Source organism: Triticum urartu, chromosome 2 (assembly GCF_003073215.2).
Source record: "Triticum urartu cultivar G1812 chromosome 2, Tu2.1, whole genome shotgun sequence".
Lineage (NCBI taxonomy): Eukaryota > Viridiplantae > Streptophyta > Magnoliopsida > Poales > Poaceae > Triticum > Triticum urartu.
The window spans coordinates 580,149,248-580,165,216 of record NC_053023.1 but is presented as its reverse complement, the minus strand read 5'-3'; the positions used below and the strand labels follow the sequence as shown (position 1 = coordinate 580,165,216).

General features: G+C 41.1%; 2 long non-coding RNA genes across 2 annotated transcripts; one reads left to right on the top strand and one right to left on the bottom strand.

Annotated features, from left to right (window-relative positions):
* The first annotated feature begins 215 nt into the window (after window positions 1-215).
* Window positions 216-3,100, top strand: LOC125538914. The gene is made up of 2 exons (XR_007296540.1): window positions 216-1,957; window positions 2,119-3,100. It is a non-coding gene; the product is annotated as an uncharacterized LOC125538914 (long non-coding RNA).
* Window positions 3,101-3,531: 431 nt separating this feature from the next.
* Window positions 3,532-6,631, bottom strand: LOC125538915. Its single transcript, XR_007296541.1, has 2 exons — window positions 6,092-6,631; window positions 3,532-5,428 (listed from the first exon to the last, which is right to left on the bottom strand). It is a non-coding gene; the product is annotated as an uncharacterized LOC125538915 (long non-coding RNA).
* Between the last annotated feature and the right edge of the window lie 9,338 nt (window positions 6,632-15,969).

Genomic DNA, 15,969 nt, shown 5'->3' with positions numbered 1-15,969 from the left:
ATTCTCCTAATTATGAATAATGTGATCCCGTTATCCAATACAACTCGTGTCTATGGTTACGAAAACTTTAACCATCTTTAATCAACGAGCTAGTCTAGTAGAGACTCACTAAGGACATGGTGTCTGTTTATCTCTACTACTATTAAACAAGCAAACATATTCATCTCTAAGTGAACCCCGCCTAAAATACACACAACAATCCAGATCAATAAGAGTCACACGATTAGATCCACTTAATTAGATCTAATCGTTGACGTAACAACCAACCCTTACTAAAAGTGCGTCTAACAATTTCAAAGAGCGGACGAAATACTCTGCCAGCCCACGACCTCCACGAGAGAGTCCCCACGATCTCGCTCCCCCGATTTACCTTTTCCGGATCTCTCTCCGCCCCCAACGGCGCCGGCACGCTCCCCGTCGCCTTCGCTGACGCGCTCCCTGTTGCCTTCGTCGTCCGCTCGTGTGGGCCGGAAGGTTGCCGCCGCCCAACGCAGGCCGTCACCACAATCCAGCCGCCAGCCTTTCCTCACGCATGGGTCGCGGGTCGCCGCTTGCCGCTCCTCCGCTTGGCCGCCGAGGCCGCGCCGCTTGGTTATAGGTGGTGCCCCTACTGCAACTTCACGGCCACCTCCCTGTCCGGTGCCATCCAATGTGGATGAGATGGAGCTGAGCTGCTGAGGTGGTACAGGAGGCCACCGCCCATCCCCGACCTCCCTTCCCGGTGCGAAAATCATCGGCCGCCTCTCCCCGCGAGCTCGACATGACGACCTCTCCTCTCTTCTGGCCCCGGCGACCTGCACCAGAACACCAACGCTGACCGTGCCTTCCCCAACCTCTTACAGGTATATATGATGGTCCATTTTCAGCAATCATATGATTTTGCGTACTGTACATACGAATTTGTTGCATTTGTTCAGACCTCACGGACATCACCCAGTATCATGATGGCCCTTTTTTGTTGGCTTTACTACTATTGCCCCTAACATTGACCAGGATCATGATCCTATATTAATTTGTGCAAACTTCTGCGAAGAAAATTTGATACGAACTCGCTTTCAAGTTTGTGCTACTGAAGGAGAAAAAGTTCATTATCCACCAGCAGGTAAAAGCAGGTTCAGTTTTTTACCTCATTTTTCATTACCACAGTAGCACTTTCTGTTAGTTCGAACGATATCTTAATGCATTATTTACACATCTAGCTTGTGCTCTCTGACCAGAATTAGTAAACTGTAGCCGTGATAATACTACATTGTATTCAGAAATAGCCGGAGGAGATAAAGCTAGGTGCTGCATATAGGCCGGTGGTGAACCTTTTGAGAGCTGACCTTGCTTCGAAGTTAGATAATCATCTACAATAAAACCGCATCCATAGATCAACTCAACAAACACCTAAAGGCACTTAAGATCTTTACTGGTATCCAGAATTTGTTGTCTGACCATCTAAGCGAACTGGCCCACTACGCTAAGGAATTAGGACAATTCATTACTTGATCTGACTGTTTATAGTGAGATCTAAAAGACTGTCATGGTATACAAATATGATCTGAAGTCTCAAAGTGCATGCTGTTCTATGTTCTTGGGCATGTCGCAGGCTTAGAAAAACACCACCAAGCTTGCAACAGAAAAAGATGCACATACTCACCATTATTATCTTCCTGTGATAATTTTAGGTTTGTACCAGGAAATTTGAAGAGGCAATTTCAGTTGGTGGTGTGCTTTAAAATTGCATATTGTTGTTCGGGTGTTTCTCCACAATCGTGTCTTTTTTTTTTTTGAATTTCTAGCATATGAACTATCACGTGAATTTTCCTAGCTCTGGTGGTCGCGCCGCCCAGGACGCCGGCGGCGGAGACAAAGGAAATTTGTATTGGGATGTCGCGGCCGAGCCTCAGGACCTCCGCCTCTGCCCCGACAAGCTGCTGGACCTCCGCCTCGATGATCCCCAGGATCTCCACCTGTAAAGTTTACACTGCTCATTCCATATTTTCAACTGTATATGACAAACTAAAGTTCAGATTATGTTTGGTCAACCTAAACTGAGGTTTAGGCTATATGTGTCATGATGCAGACTGCATTGCTCATCCTTCTACTTTTCTCTGTTTTTTTCTTGTTCTGCAGCTAGCTTCGGGAGAGAAATGAGATAATACAGAGCATGAGATGCGCCGATTGCATATAAGTTGTTTCTTATTTGTCACCTAATTTCCAGTCTTATTTCCTATTCCAAGATCTGTTTTACTTCATCTTTCAGATGCAGAGCCCGGGAAAACTTCCAGTATGCACGTACTGTTAATCAGCTATTGCTCCATCTCTTTGGTAATAACTCTGCATTAGTGCCATCTGTAAGGCTCAGAAACTGGTATTAATTTTTTTGCTTGGTCATACAATCTGAATTTTGACCATGTCACACACACAGCCTATCATTTGTGGTTCCATCAATATCACATATAATCCAATACTTGGATAATATATACCACTACAAGACAACACATTTTAGTTGGGCTGAATTATATGATATTTACATATCAATGTTATTGCTCATAGTATATCATTTGCCAACGTTGTGCAAATGGTTTCCACAAAAAAACAGGTAGTATTATTTTTTAAATTGTGATAGGTTATGTCCTTTTTTACTCGCTTCCACATCTCATTCTCGATAATGGAATCGCCATTGCTTGCCTGTCAAATAATGTACGTTGGCAAAAAGAAAGTTTTATAGCTCTCGAATCCTTGCCAGTTGTGTTCTTTTTTATGTCTTTAATAGCATGAACAAAGATATGTTCAGGTGATAGCACTTGTGGAAGGATTAGCCCACGAGTGCTCAGAAGGAACATGCATTCTAAGCCAACTCTGCTCCAGCCTTCAACAAGTCAATCTTGTTTTGTACTATGGAGTGCAAACTATGCAGATGATGTTTGTGTTTAGAAGTTTCTACTAAAACACATACAACTCTTTCCCTCTTTGGGTGGGCCAAGTGCCCCCTTTTTCATACAATTGAGCTGTGTTCACTTTGACTTAACTTGTAGCCTTGTAAAATAAAGAGAACATGTGTTGATTCCCCAGTTTATAGCTGAAACCTTGCACGCCGAAGTTGGACAAGATATGATTGAATTGCTAAAGATATTCAAATCCAAGGCTGAGGCTAATATCGTAGTTATGCCCAAAGCTTTGACTAAAATAATCTGGTGTGTTGCTCAGATGAAGAGATTGGAGCAATTTAGTGTGAATATACACCCCCTTCAACGAGAATGGAACTAGCAGTGATATGTGCTTTTGTTTGTGTGTTTAAGCATAAAGCTTTTCCTTTATGTTTTCACACATAAGGATGCGTATAACCACCTTCTGAGAACAAAGTTGTATATTTTCTTGTCAGAAAATTATAATATTAGTCGAGACGTGCATTGCACGTGCATGCTTACTAGTGTGCTAGTAAGTTGCCCGTGCTATGCTACGGAACCACTTGAAATGAGGTGGAATAACAAGAGCACGGAGCCAAAACCGTCGATGCTAGTAGCATGCTCATGCATTGCCAGAAAAAAAAAACTTGATATGTCACTAAAGTGCTCCCGACATTACACAACCTTAAGATTTCACCTCATAAGTGAAACGCACTTGCAGTTACAACATGAATCACACAAGCACTTGCTATCACACCCAAATTAAGCAAAAAAAGTAACAGAATCCAAAAGCAGCCCCACAACAAAAATCTACAAGACCTACATGCTAGCCTAAACCCTAAGAGAAAAGAAAATCAAATGACCCTTAAACCGACTCCGATTGTACTCCAGTCGACAACAACATCATATATTCAAAAGCTATATCATGGGAAAAGGCACGGTCACTCTAGACTCCATTCTTCATCTTCTTTTAGGCAAGGAGAGATTGGTCCAGGGAGCTCATTACTGATCATACACAAAAATATTTACAAGCAATTAATTCACGTATGGTTGGACAGATTAACTTTACCTCAATGATTTCCACCAAATTTCCAATTACCTTTGTCTTCGTTCACGCGCATCTGCGATATTTGGGTCAAAGTCTACTAAAGTCCGTGCATCTGTGATATTTGGGTCAAAGTCTAAAGTCCATAGTATGCAGGCTATGATCTAGTTAATTAATAACAGAACATCAATCTATTAGCAGCATTTATTTTTGCAACATTATTATATGAAATACGACAACACATTCACTTATAGACTAACCATTGCGTTTTGCACTTAACGCTGTTGCCATCACAATAGCACGCTCCTCGGCAAGTTTTTCCAATGTACTTATATTATTAGTCACTAACTTGTCCCATACAACTAACTTGACTATATTATAGCTACAAAATCAATTAATTTCAGAAGAGAAATGTGAGAGATTTGAATTAAGTAGATGATAAAATTTGAAATCCACAATATGTACATACGTGGCATCTACCAGATAAGCAGAACAATATTTCTCACTAGGATTCTTCGGTTGTAGAAACTTTCCTTATGTCCAATAGAACTTACAAATAAAACCATGCCAATGATATCAACATTTTAACGGATAAGCTATTAGTAGATAATCTGTGACCAAAGAACATTTAGAATATATGAAAGAAAACTAAAGCACTTACCAACATACGTGTCATATCCAAGGTGAACTCCCAAACTTTGTCAAAAGGCATAAATGGCTGGAACATGGGACCAACTACTCATTCACATTTCTGATCTCATAGCTACCGTCTATAAGGTGAAACGAAACACAAAGTGATTATCTGCAAACATATAGTTCACGTTTCTCATAACTGGTTCTGCGAGACTGCGACCATCTTCCATACATAATATACTCATCACTCTACAAGTAAACAGTATACCCATAGCAGCCATTTTTGTTCTCCCTAATGACAATTAAATAGATAGAAAGTGACAATCCAACGTTTATTAATAATTATTTTTTGTTACAGCAGAAATTATTTTTGCACATAAGCATTACCTTTTCGTCCAATAACACCATGTTGAGCTTCTTTCCTCCCATACGGAATCTCTGCGCGTGAAATTTGTGGTACACTCAGACACACTCACACACATACCACACCTTGTGTAACTGTGTAAGGATGCACATCCTCAAAAGTTGGAATGGGTTGCACTTCCACTCTGTTACTCTTCGGTAACCTCATCTTGTCCCGAAAGAAAACTGAACATAACTTACAAAAGATATATCATGATACCACCACCTATATTATATGATAGCCACCAAAAAATCTAAACAAATATAATCGGTTCAATGCACAAATTCATAATTTGAAGAAATTTAGGATATATGTATTCACTATTTACATTTGCACTGACTATTTCTAGTCGCACAACTGTTTAACCAGACTCAAGTCTCCGTACTTGGGAACAGTGGAAGGAGATAAGAGCAGGGCTACGACTGAACTTGGCACCCAAAAGAACATTTAAACCTGCAGCAATAAGTAAAATTAAAAAAAACATGACCAAAAAAATCCATTCGCTTATGAGCAGGTTCTGCACATTTTATAGCAATATGATAATTTTTCTCTTGTTGGTAGCACAATGATCAAACTTCCCAAGAAACTAAAATGTACTGAACATATATGAGCTTTTTTTTTTGCGAGTGAACATATATGAGCTAGACCTGAGACTACAATCTGCATAAGACAAAAATTGCGAAGCATCTAAGACTATAATCTGCCACACAAAAAATTGACATCATGTTAAACCAACAGTTATAGGCACCTTATTCTTCTCATTCAGCCATGACAATACACGTTCAGAGAGGTGCAAATTGCTTACAGTAAGCACTAAGAAGTACAAATTGCTTACAGTAAGCACTAAGAAGTACAAATTGCTCATGTGCAGAGACATGCAACAATGGGGAGATGAATCATACTTTCCAGAACACACCAAGAACAGAGAAAGTTTCAATTCTTTGACGCCTAAAGCAAACCGAAAGACATGAACGTGCAGGAAGTAAAAACATCATGGAAGAAATTTAGAATCCTATATTCCAGTCTCGTGCATACATTCAATTACAACAATAAACTGCAGTTCATTAAACTATAAACTAACCGACCTAGGTCTCAATCAGGAGCCATGGTGTGTACCTCTTGGATACGCCAGAAAGCGTGAATAGAACTGAAGAGCCGATGATGCGCTCGGATGGAAGCGAATCAAAGGCGACACTGAGCGGGATGGATGGTCCACATGTTGGTTAACGTGGCGGCGCTGCACTCGTGAGGTCGGCGACAGCGGGCAGGCGTGCCATCAGGGTGTGCGGCGTCCACACAGTCCCGGCGACGGCAAGCGAGAACGGAGGCAGGGGTTGCGTCGTCCGCATACCCTCGATGGGGATCCAGCGACACCGGTAGCCGGGAATGGCTGGGCGACAGCGATTGAGGAGAGCTTTGGAAACAGAGCGTGGAGGAAAGAAAGATAGAGCAATGGGGGAAATAAATGGGCAGCAAGGATTTGGGCGGCGTACATAGCGATTTGAAATTTAAACTGGGATTGTTTGTTGTATGGGGGAGAGGGATTGGTGGAGATTGGTGGCGGCGAGTCGCAGCATTGGTGGAAGCCACGAACAGGCGGTAGGAAGCAAGAAGGATCTCGATAGGAAGGGGATGAGCTCTCTTTTTTATTTTTTATTTTTCAAGAACATACAAGCTGTGCGTCTTCTTCTGCATTAAGAATGAGAGTAAAACAAAACACAGGTTGTATACATTTTCGACAAAAGATGAATTTTATTGGCTTAAAATGAAGCATCAAAAGGATACAAGCATAATGAGCACATCCAGCCTTTGCATAATTAGGATGCACATAGCCAACATCAACACACGCACACAAGAACCCGCCAGCAAATAACAAAGTCATATAAGACTAAAGCTATGTAAGCAAGGAAAAAAATACAAAGCGATGAGATCCAATCAACAAACTACATTAATGATCATATCCGCACCAACCATCTCATGACACCACATGAATGACGAGGTTCCTCAACAACAGCGCCTTCACGAAGGGAGCGACGATCAATCGCCGCCGTCACCAAATCCAACCACTCAAGGTCAGGATATAGGTTTTCACCCTGAAGAACCAATCTGAGCATATCCGAGCAATGCCTTTAACAAGATAACAACGTAAAACATCGTCATTGCTAGGCATAACCAACCAGGGGCACCTAGGCTTTCACCCCGGAGCTCGAGTAGCACCACCATCAAGTCACTCGCGTGTTGTCGCCACCACTTTTCCGCGATCGCAGCAACTACTTGCGATATGTGATCGCTCCTGCTACACCACTATCCCTCTGCATCGAACCATTGTCCATAGTTTGCATCTCATTGCTGAAGTCAACCACCGGATCTAGGGGGAGAAACCCTCATGAAGACCTTTTGGTGGTCACTGTAATCAACAACGAGGCCGCCGCCGGGACGAGATGACCCAGCCTTCAATGGGGCCCAACAGGCAACATCATGTTAGATCAGCCACACCAGCGACACCCTCCGCATCCCAGCATGGGACAGATCCCGATCCACCCAATCTGCATTCGGAGACATATGGAGTCCGGCCGGATTAAGAGGCATAAGGGCGACGGAGAAGGCCCACCCATCCTTTGCAGACAAGCACCTGGCAGTCCATCAGCGGCTAGACAACTCTCAATCCATAGAGCACCGCCCGAAGCCGCTACCGTTGATGAGAACTCACACAATATGTGCAAAGCTAGCCTCAACCAACCACACAGGCAGCTTGATTGATTTGCAGCCTAACAACATATGCATGTCTGAGTAGACGTATGTACGAGTGAATCTAGCTTGATTGATTTGATCTCTTTGCAGGGTCCTCGTGACAAGCAGAGTCCCCGCCGCCGTCGTCAGCCACACTAGCTTCGCTCGTGGCGTCCTCTGGCGGGATAGATAGACGAGAGGAGAGGGAAGGTTAGGCTGGGGTATGGCGGCGCCGCCTTTGTCGCCCAGGAAGAGCGATGCGGAGGCAAACGTTATTTTCGGACCGGTCACAGGTTGTATACATATGTTACAAGAGAAACATCACGCTTATGGAAGCAACCACCATAGGGCTAGTACGACCTGCTCCTAATCCTAATCTCCCCCAACTTCCACCGCCCCACTCTTCCTTGCCAACATCCACATGGCGACCTCACTTTTAATTCAGGCCGTAATAACAGACTCAACGGCCACAATCATGTCGAACACACGGCTGTTCCTCTCCAGCCATAACATTCTGAAGGTGCAGCAGATCGTCGAGTTGAGCTCCTTCTTGCGCTCCCCAGAAACCGTCGCCCTGAGCTGGGGCCACCAGTGTATGATCTCATCAACAACATGCAGAGCGAACCTGTGAAGTCTCCAAGACACAAGCGCCGAGAACCACACCCAACGGGGGAAAGACCAGCCAAGCAGGAGTTGGTTAGTGATAACCCACAAGTATAGGGGATCAATTGTAGCCTTTTTCGATAAGTAAGAGTGTCGAACCCAACGAGTAGCTAAAGCTATAATTAATATTCCCTTCAAGTTTTATCGACCACCGATACAACTCTATGCACACTTAACGTTCGCTTTACCTAGAACAAATATAAAACTACTTTGTATGTGTAGGGATAAGTTTGCAAGAATAAAACTAGGTTTACTTAGCGAGAATAAAACTACGAGTAATTTGCAAGATAATATAAGTTAGTTGTTTAGTAGAAAGATTTTTGTGACACAGGAGAATAATTTGTCCATAGGCAATCGATAACGAGACCGGTAATCATTATTGCAATTTTATGTAAGAGAAAGGCATGAGCTAACATACTTTCCGTACTTGGATCATATGCACTTATGATTGAAACTCTAGCAAGTATCCACAACTGCCAACTCGGGTATAAGCTTATGTCACTCTTGCCACCCACTATAAGAGAATCATGAACGTATTGCAACACCCTACAGTCGGAATCCCTCACGCTTGCGTGACACGGAGGGTACCATAGGACAGCACCAAAATAAAACATACAACTCAAACCAATCACGATCATCAATCAACCTATAGGACAAAAAGAATCTACTAAAACATAATAGGATGACCATGCATCATTGGGAAATAATATATAGCGTTGAGCACTATGTTTAAGTAGGGATTACAACAGGGAGAAGAGGTGTTACACCGCTGTGTAGAGGGGGAGAGAGTTGGTGTTGACGGCGGGGGAGTTGTTGGTGTAGATCGATGTCACGATGATTGCCTCAGCAGCGTTCCAGCGTCACCGGGAGAGAGAGGGAGAGAGAGCCCCTTCTTCTTATTCTTCCTTGTCCTCCCCTAGATGGGAGAGACCTCCCCCTCTGGTCCATGGCCGCCATGGCGGCGGAGGGGCAGGACCCCTTCGAGATTGGATCTCTCTCTGTTCTCTTCTATTTCGCATTTCTGTTTTCTAGCCCTTCACTGTTTCTTAAATTCCCGATGACCCGTAACTCCATTGGTCTAAAATTTTAAGGGGATTTTTATCCATAAATTATCTTTCTTGCGGGGAAAGAAGGGGGTTAACCGACTTACGAGGTGCTCACCAGCCACCATGGCGCGGCCACCCCCTGGTTGCGCCCTGGTGCCTCGTGGCCACCTCGAACACCGTCTTGCATTGATTCTTCTTCCAAAAAACATATATTCCTAAATAAATCTCCATAAATTTTTACCGTGTTTGTACTTTGTTTGATATGGATATTCTACGAAACAAAAAACATGCAACAAACAGAAACTAACAGTGGGCATTGGATCAATATGTTAGTCCCAACAAACATGCAACTCGTTCTCGAGTAGGTAAATGATAAAAAAATATTTTTATGTGGAATGCTACCTAGCATAATCTTGATCATATAATCTAATCATGGCATGAATATTAAGACACGAGTGATTCAAAGCAATAGTCTATAATTTTCCATAAAGACATCAATACTCAGGCATCCCAACAAACAATCATGTCTTTCAAAATATCAATGCTAAAGAACGTTATCCCTACAAAATCATATAGCCTTGTCATGCTCCATCTTCTTAGTATAAAGTATTTATCATGCACAACCCCGATGACAAGCTGAGCAATTGGTTCATATTTTTTAACGCGCTTCAACCTTTTCAACCCCCATGCAATACATGAGCGCAAGCCATGGATATAGTACTATGGGTGGAACAGAATATGGTGGTAGAGATTAATGTAGAGAAGACAAAAAAGGAACAAAGTCTCACATCGACGCAGCTAATCAATGGGCTATGGAGATGCCCATCAATTGATGTCAATGTGAGGAGTAGGGATTGCCATGCAACAGATGCACCTAGAGCTATAAGTGTATGAAGGCTCAGTATGAAAACTAAGTGGGTGTGCATTCAACTTGCTTGCTCAAGACCTCGGTCATTTGAGGAAGCCTATCATTGAAATATACAAGCCAAGTTCTATAATGAAAAATTGCCACTAGTATATGAAAGTGACAGCATAGGAGACTCACTATACAAAAAACATGGTCTATTCTGAAGCACAAGTGCGGTAAAAGGATAGTAACATTGCCCCTTCTCTCTTTTTCTCTCATTTTTTGTTTTCTATTTTTGTTTTCTTTTTTTGTTGGGCTCTTTTTGCCTTTTTTTTCTTTTTGTCCGGAGTCTCATCCCGACATTTGGGGGAATCATGGTCTCCATCATCCTTTCGTCACTGGAATAATGCTCTAATAATGAATATGATGATTATCACACTTCTATTTACTCACAACTCAAAATTACAACTCGATACCAGAACAAAATATGACTCTATATGAATGCCTTTGGCGGTGTACTAGGATGTGTAATGATCTAGCATGGCAAAGATATAAAAAAACGGACAAGCATTGAAAATGTCATGCTAACTATCTTACGATCATGTAAAGCAATATAATAATGAATGCTCAAGTCATGTATATGATGATGGAAGTTGCATGGCAATATATCTCGGAAGGGCTATGGAAATGCCATAATAGGTAGTTATGATGGCTGTTTTGAGGAAGATATAAGGAGGCTTATGTGTGATAGAGCGTATAATATCACGGGGTTTGGATGCACCGGTGAAGTTTCCACCAACTCTCGAGGTGAGAAATGGCAATGCAAGGTACCGAAGAGGCTAGCAAACTGCGGAAAGGTAAGAGTGCGTTTAATCCATGGACTCACATTAGTCACAAAGAACTCACATACTTATTGTGAGAGTTTATTAGCCCTCGAAGCAAAGTACTATTACGCATGCCCCTAGGGGCATATATTGGTAGGGAAATACCATCGCTCGTCCCCAACCGCCACTCATAAAGAAGATAATCAATAATAAATCATGCTCCAACTTCTTAGCATAACGAGAGACTATACGTGCATTCTTCGGGAATCACAAACCTTAACACCAATATTCTTACTAAACCACAATCATTCACTAGTACCTCACACATATTACCATCCTTATATCACAAAACTATTGCAAGGAATCAAACATATCATATTCAGTGATCTACAAGTTTTATGTAGGATTTTATGACTAACCATGTGAATGACCAATTCCTGTTGACTCTCTAAATAGATATAAGTAAAGCATGAGAGTTTAATTCTTTGTACAAATAACGTGTCCATGCTCTAACAAATATAAGTGAGGCTAAAGAGCATTCTACAAATAACGGTTTTTCTATAAGTAGAGAAACAGACATCCAAACTTCAAATGATATAAGTGAAGCACATGAAGCATTCTATAAAGCCATACTCAAAAGATATAAGTGAAGTGCAAACAACATTATATACATCAACCAAGGACTATCTCATACCAGCATGGTACATTATTAGAAGAAAAATAAGAAGTACATGACACTCCAAGAATTTACTCATAACATGTGAACAAAATAAAAACCGAGACATATCGATAATTGTTGAATAAAGATGGGACACCTTCCGGGCATCCCCAAGCTTAGACGCTTGAGTCTCCTTGAATATTTACCTAGGGTGCCTTGGGAATCCCCAAGCTCGATCTCTTGCCTCTCCTCATTCTCCTCATACAGATACCTCCTCGATCTTCAAGCACTTCTGATACGTCTCCAACGTATCTATAAATTTTTACTGTTCCATGCTATTATATATTCTGTTTTGGCTGTTTAATGGGCTTATTTATACACTTTTATATTATTTTTGGGACTAACCTATTAACCGGAGGCCCAACCCAAATTGCTGTTTTTGCCTATTTCAGTGTTTCGCAGAAAAAGAATATCAAACGGAGTCCAAACGGAATGAAGCCTTTTGGAGCATGATTTTTGGAACAAACGTGATCAAGAGGACTTGGAGTGGACGTCAAGCAATCAACGAGGAGGCCACGAGGCAGGGGGCGCGCGCCCTCCACCCTCATGGTTCCACCGACCTACTTCTTCCTCCTATATATACCCACGTACCCTGAAAACATCAGAGAGCACCACGAAAACCTAATTCCACTGCTGCAACCTTCTGTACCCATGAGATCCCATCTTGGGGCCTTTTCCGGCGCTCCGCCGGAGGGGGCATTGATCACGGAGGGCTTCTACATCAACACCATAGCCCCTCCAATGATGTGTGAGTAGTTTACCTCAGACCTTCGGGTCCATAGTTATTAGCTAGATGGCTTCTTCTCTCTCTTTGGATCTCAATACAAAGTTCTCCTCGATTCTCTTGGAGATCTATTCGATGTAATCTTCTTTTGCGGTGTGTTTGTCGAGATCCGATGAATTGTGGGTTTATGATCAAGATTATCTATGAACAATATTTGAATCTTCTCTGAATTCTTTTATGTATGATTGGTTATCTTTGCAAGTCTATTCGAATTATCAGTTTGGTTTGGCCTACTAGATTGATCTTTCTTGCAATGGGAGAAGTGCTTAGCTTTGGATTCAATCTTGCGGTGCTCGATCCTAGTGACAGAAAGGGAAACGACACGTATTGTATTGTTGCCATCAAGGATAAAAAGATGGGGTTTATATCATATTGCATGAGTTTATCCCTCTACATCATGTCATCTTGCTTAAAGCGTTACTCTGTTCTTATGAACTTAATACTCTAGATGCATGCTGGATAGCGGTCGATGTGTGGAGTAATAGTAGTAGATGCAGGCAGGGGTCGGTCTACTTGTCACAGACGTGATGCCTATATACATGATCATACCTAGATATTCTCATAATTATTCGATTTTCTATAAATTGCTCGACAATAATTTGTTCACCCACCGTAATACTTATGCTATCTTGAGAGAAGCCACTAGTGAAACCTATGGCCCCCGGGTCTATTCTCCATCATACAAGTTTCCAATCTATTTTTTTTGCAATCTTTACTTTCAATCTATATCATAAAAATACCAAAAATATTTATCTTACTCTTGCAAGTGGCCGAGAAGGGATTGACAACCCCTTTATCACATTGGTTGCGAGGTTCTTGTTTGTTTGTGTAGGTACGAGGTGACTCGGGCGTGGTCTCCTACTGGATTGATACCTTGGTTCTCAAAAACTGAGGGAAATACTTATGCTGGTTTGCTGCATCACCCTTTCCTCTTCAAGGGATAAGCAACGCATGCTCAAGAGGTAGCAAGAAGGATTTCTAGCGCCGTTGCCGGGGAGATCTACGCCAAGTCAAGACATACCAAGTACCCATCGCAACTCTTACCCTTCGCATTACATTATTTGCCATTTGCCTCTCGTTTTCCTCTCCCCCACTTCACCCTTGCCGTTTTATTCACTCTTCTTCTGTTCGTCTTTCCATTTGTTTTGATGTCCTACTTGGCTCGTTTGCTCGTTTGGTTGGAATAGTTGTTTATTTATTGCTAAACAGAGAACCTAAGATCTATGGATCCTCATCCGCTTGCTAATCTTTTTAAGAGAACCAATTATCATGAACCAATTGCTAGTGAGTTCTGTGCACTAGATTATCTTTATGAAGTTTTGCTTGAAATTCATGAATCTGAAAATTGTGATGAAATACTTTATGGAGTAATTCACGATGGATCTTTGAATAGAAATCATGATTGCAATGATGATAGTATAAATTCTATTAATGTCAATTGTGCTTATAATATGCAAAACCCTAAGCTTGGGGATGCTAGTTTTGCTATGTCTACTACTTGTTGCAATGATCATGATTGGGGTGGTTCTTCTTATGATCTTGAAAATTTATTTAAGCCCCATGATGAATATGAGATTGATAATAGTGTTTGCAATATTATTGAAAGTCGGTTTGGAAGAGTGTCAACTTTGGATCCCACATATTTAGAGAATGTTCAATCTTATAGTATTTTTGATAAAAGTGGGTTTGGAGAGGTCATGACTTTAGTTAATGTTAATCCCACTATTTTGGAAGAGTGTCAACTTTGCATGCATGTGAATCGTATTGAAAATATTTTATGTGATAGCTATTTTGTTGAATTTGCTTATGATCCTACATGTAATTATTATGAGAGAGGAAAATATGGTGGTAGAAATTTTCATGTTACTAAATTACCTCTCGTTATGTTGAGATTGCTATTGATTCTTTCCGCTTCCTTGCATATGCTAGTTTTTGCTTACCGTGATAATTTGTTTGCCTATAAGATGCCTATGCATAGGAAGTATGTTAGACTTAGATGTGTTTGTCATGTGTTTTATGATGCTCTCTTTGTGCTTCAATTCTTGTCTTTCATGTGAGCATCGTTGAAATCTTTTGCCTAGCTAAAAGGCTTTAAAGAAAAGCGCTTGTTGGGAGACAACCCACTATTTTTCCTTGATGTTATTCAATAAATAATTTATCTAGGCTCTGTTTTGGTTGTGTTTTTTGTGTATAATTAGTGTTTGTGCCAAGTAGAGCCGTTGGGAAGACTTGGGGAAAGTCTTTGTGATCTTGCTGTGAAAAACAAAAACTTTAGCGCTCATGAGAATTGCTGACATTTTTTATAGGAGAGTTCTATTTAGTTAATTATTTTTGCAGATGATTAATAGATAAATTCCTCACGCTCAGCAATTTATTTTAGAATTTTTGGGAATCCAGAAGTTTGCGTTAGTTACAGATTACTACAGACTGTTATGTTTTTGACAGATTCTGTTTTTCGTGTGTTGTTTGCTTATTTCGATGAATCTATGGCTAGTAATGGAGTTTATAAACCATAGAAAAAAGTTGGAATACAGTTGGTTTAACACCAATATAAATAAAGAATGAGTTCATTACAGTACCTTGAAGTGGTGTTTTGTTTTCTTTCGCTAATGGAGCTCACGAGATTTTCTTTTTAAGTTTTGTGTTGTGAAGTTTTCAAGTTTTGGGTAAAGATTTGATGGATTATGGAACAAGGAGTGGCAAGAGCCTAAGCTTGGGGATGCCCAAGGCACCCCAAGGTAAAATCCAAGGACACCAAAAAGCCTAAGCGTGGGGATGCCCCAGAAGGCATCCCCTCTTTTGTCTTCGTTCATCGGTAACTTTACTTGGAGCTATATTTTTATTCACCACACGATATGTGTTTTGCTTGGAGCGTCTTGTATGATTTGAGTCTTTGCTTTTTAGTTTACCGCAATCATCCTTGCTGTACACACCTTTTGAGAAACACACACATGAATCAGAATTTATTAGAATACTCTATGTGCTTCACTTATATCTTTTGAGCTATATAGTTTTTGCTCTAGTATCTTTTAGAGCACGGTGGTGGTTTTATTTTATAGAAATAATTGATCTCTCATGCTTCACTTATATTATTTTGAGAGTCCTTTACAACAGCATGGTAATTTTCTTTTAGGAATAATAAAAACTTTCATATAAGTGCATTGAATACTATGAGAAGTTTGATATTTGATAATTTTTTTGAGATATGGAGATGGTGATATTAGAGTCATGCTAGTCGAGTAGTTGTGAATTTGAGAAATACTTGCGTTGAAGTTTGTGATTCCTGTAGCATGCATGTATGGTGAACCGTTATGTGATGAAGTCAGATCATGATTTATTTATTGATTGCCTTCCTTATGAGTGGCGGTCGGGGACGAGCGAT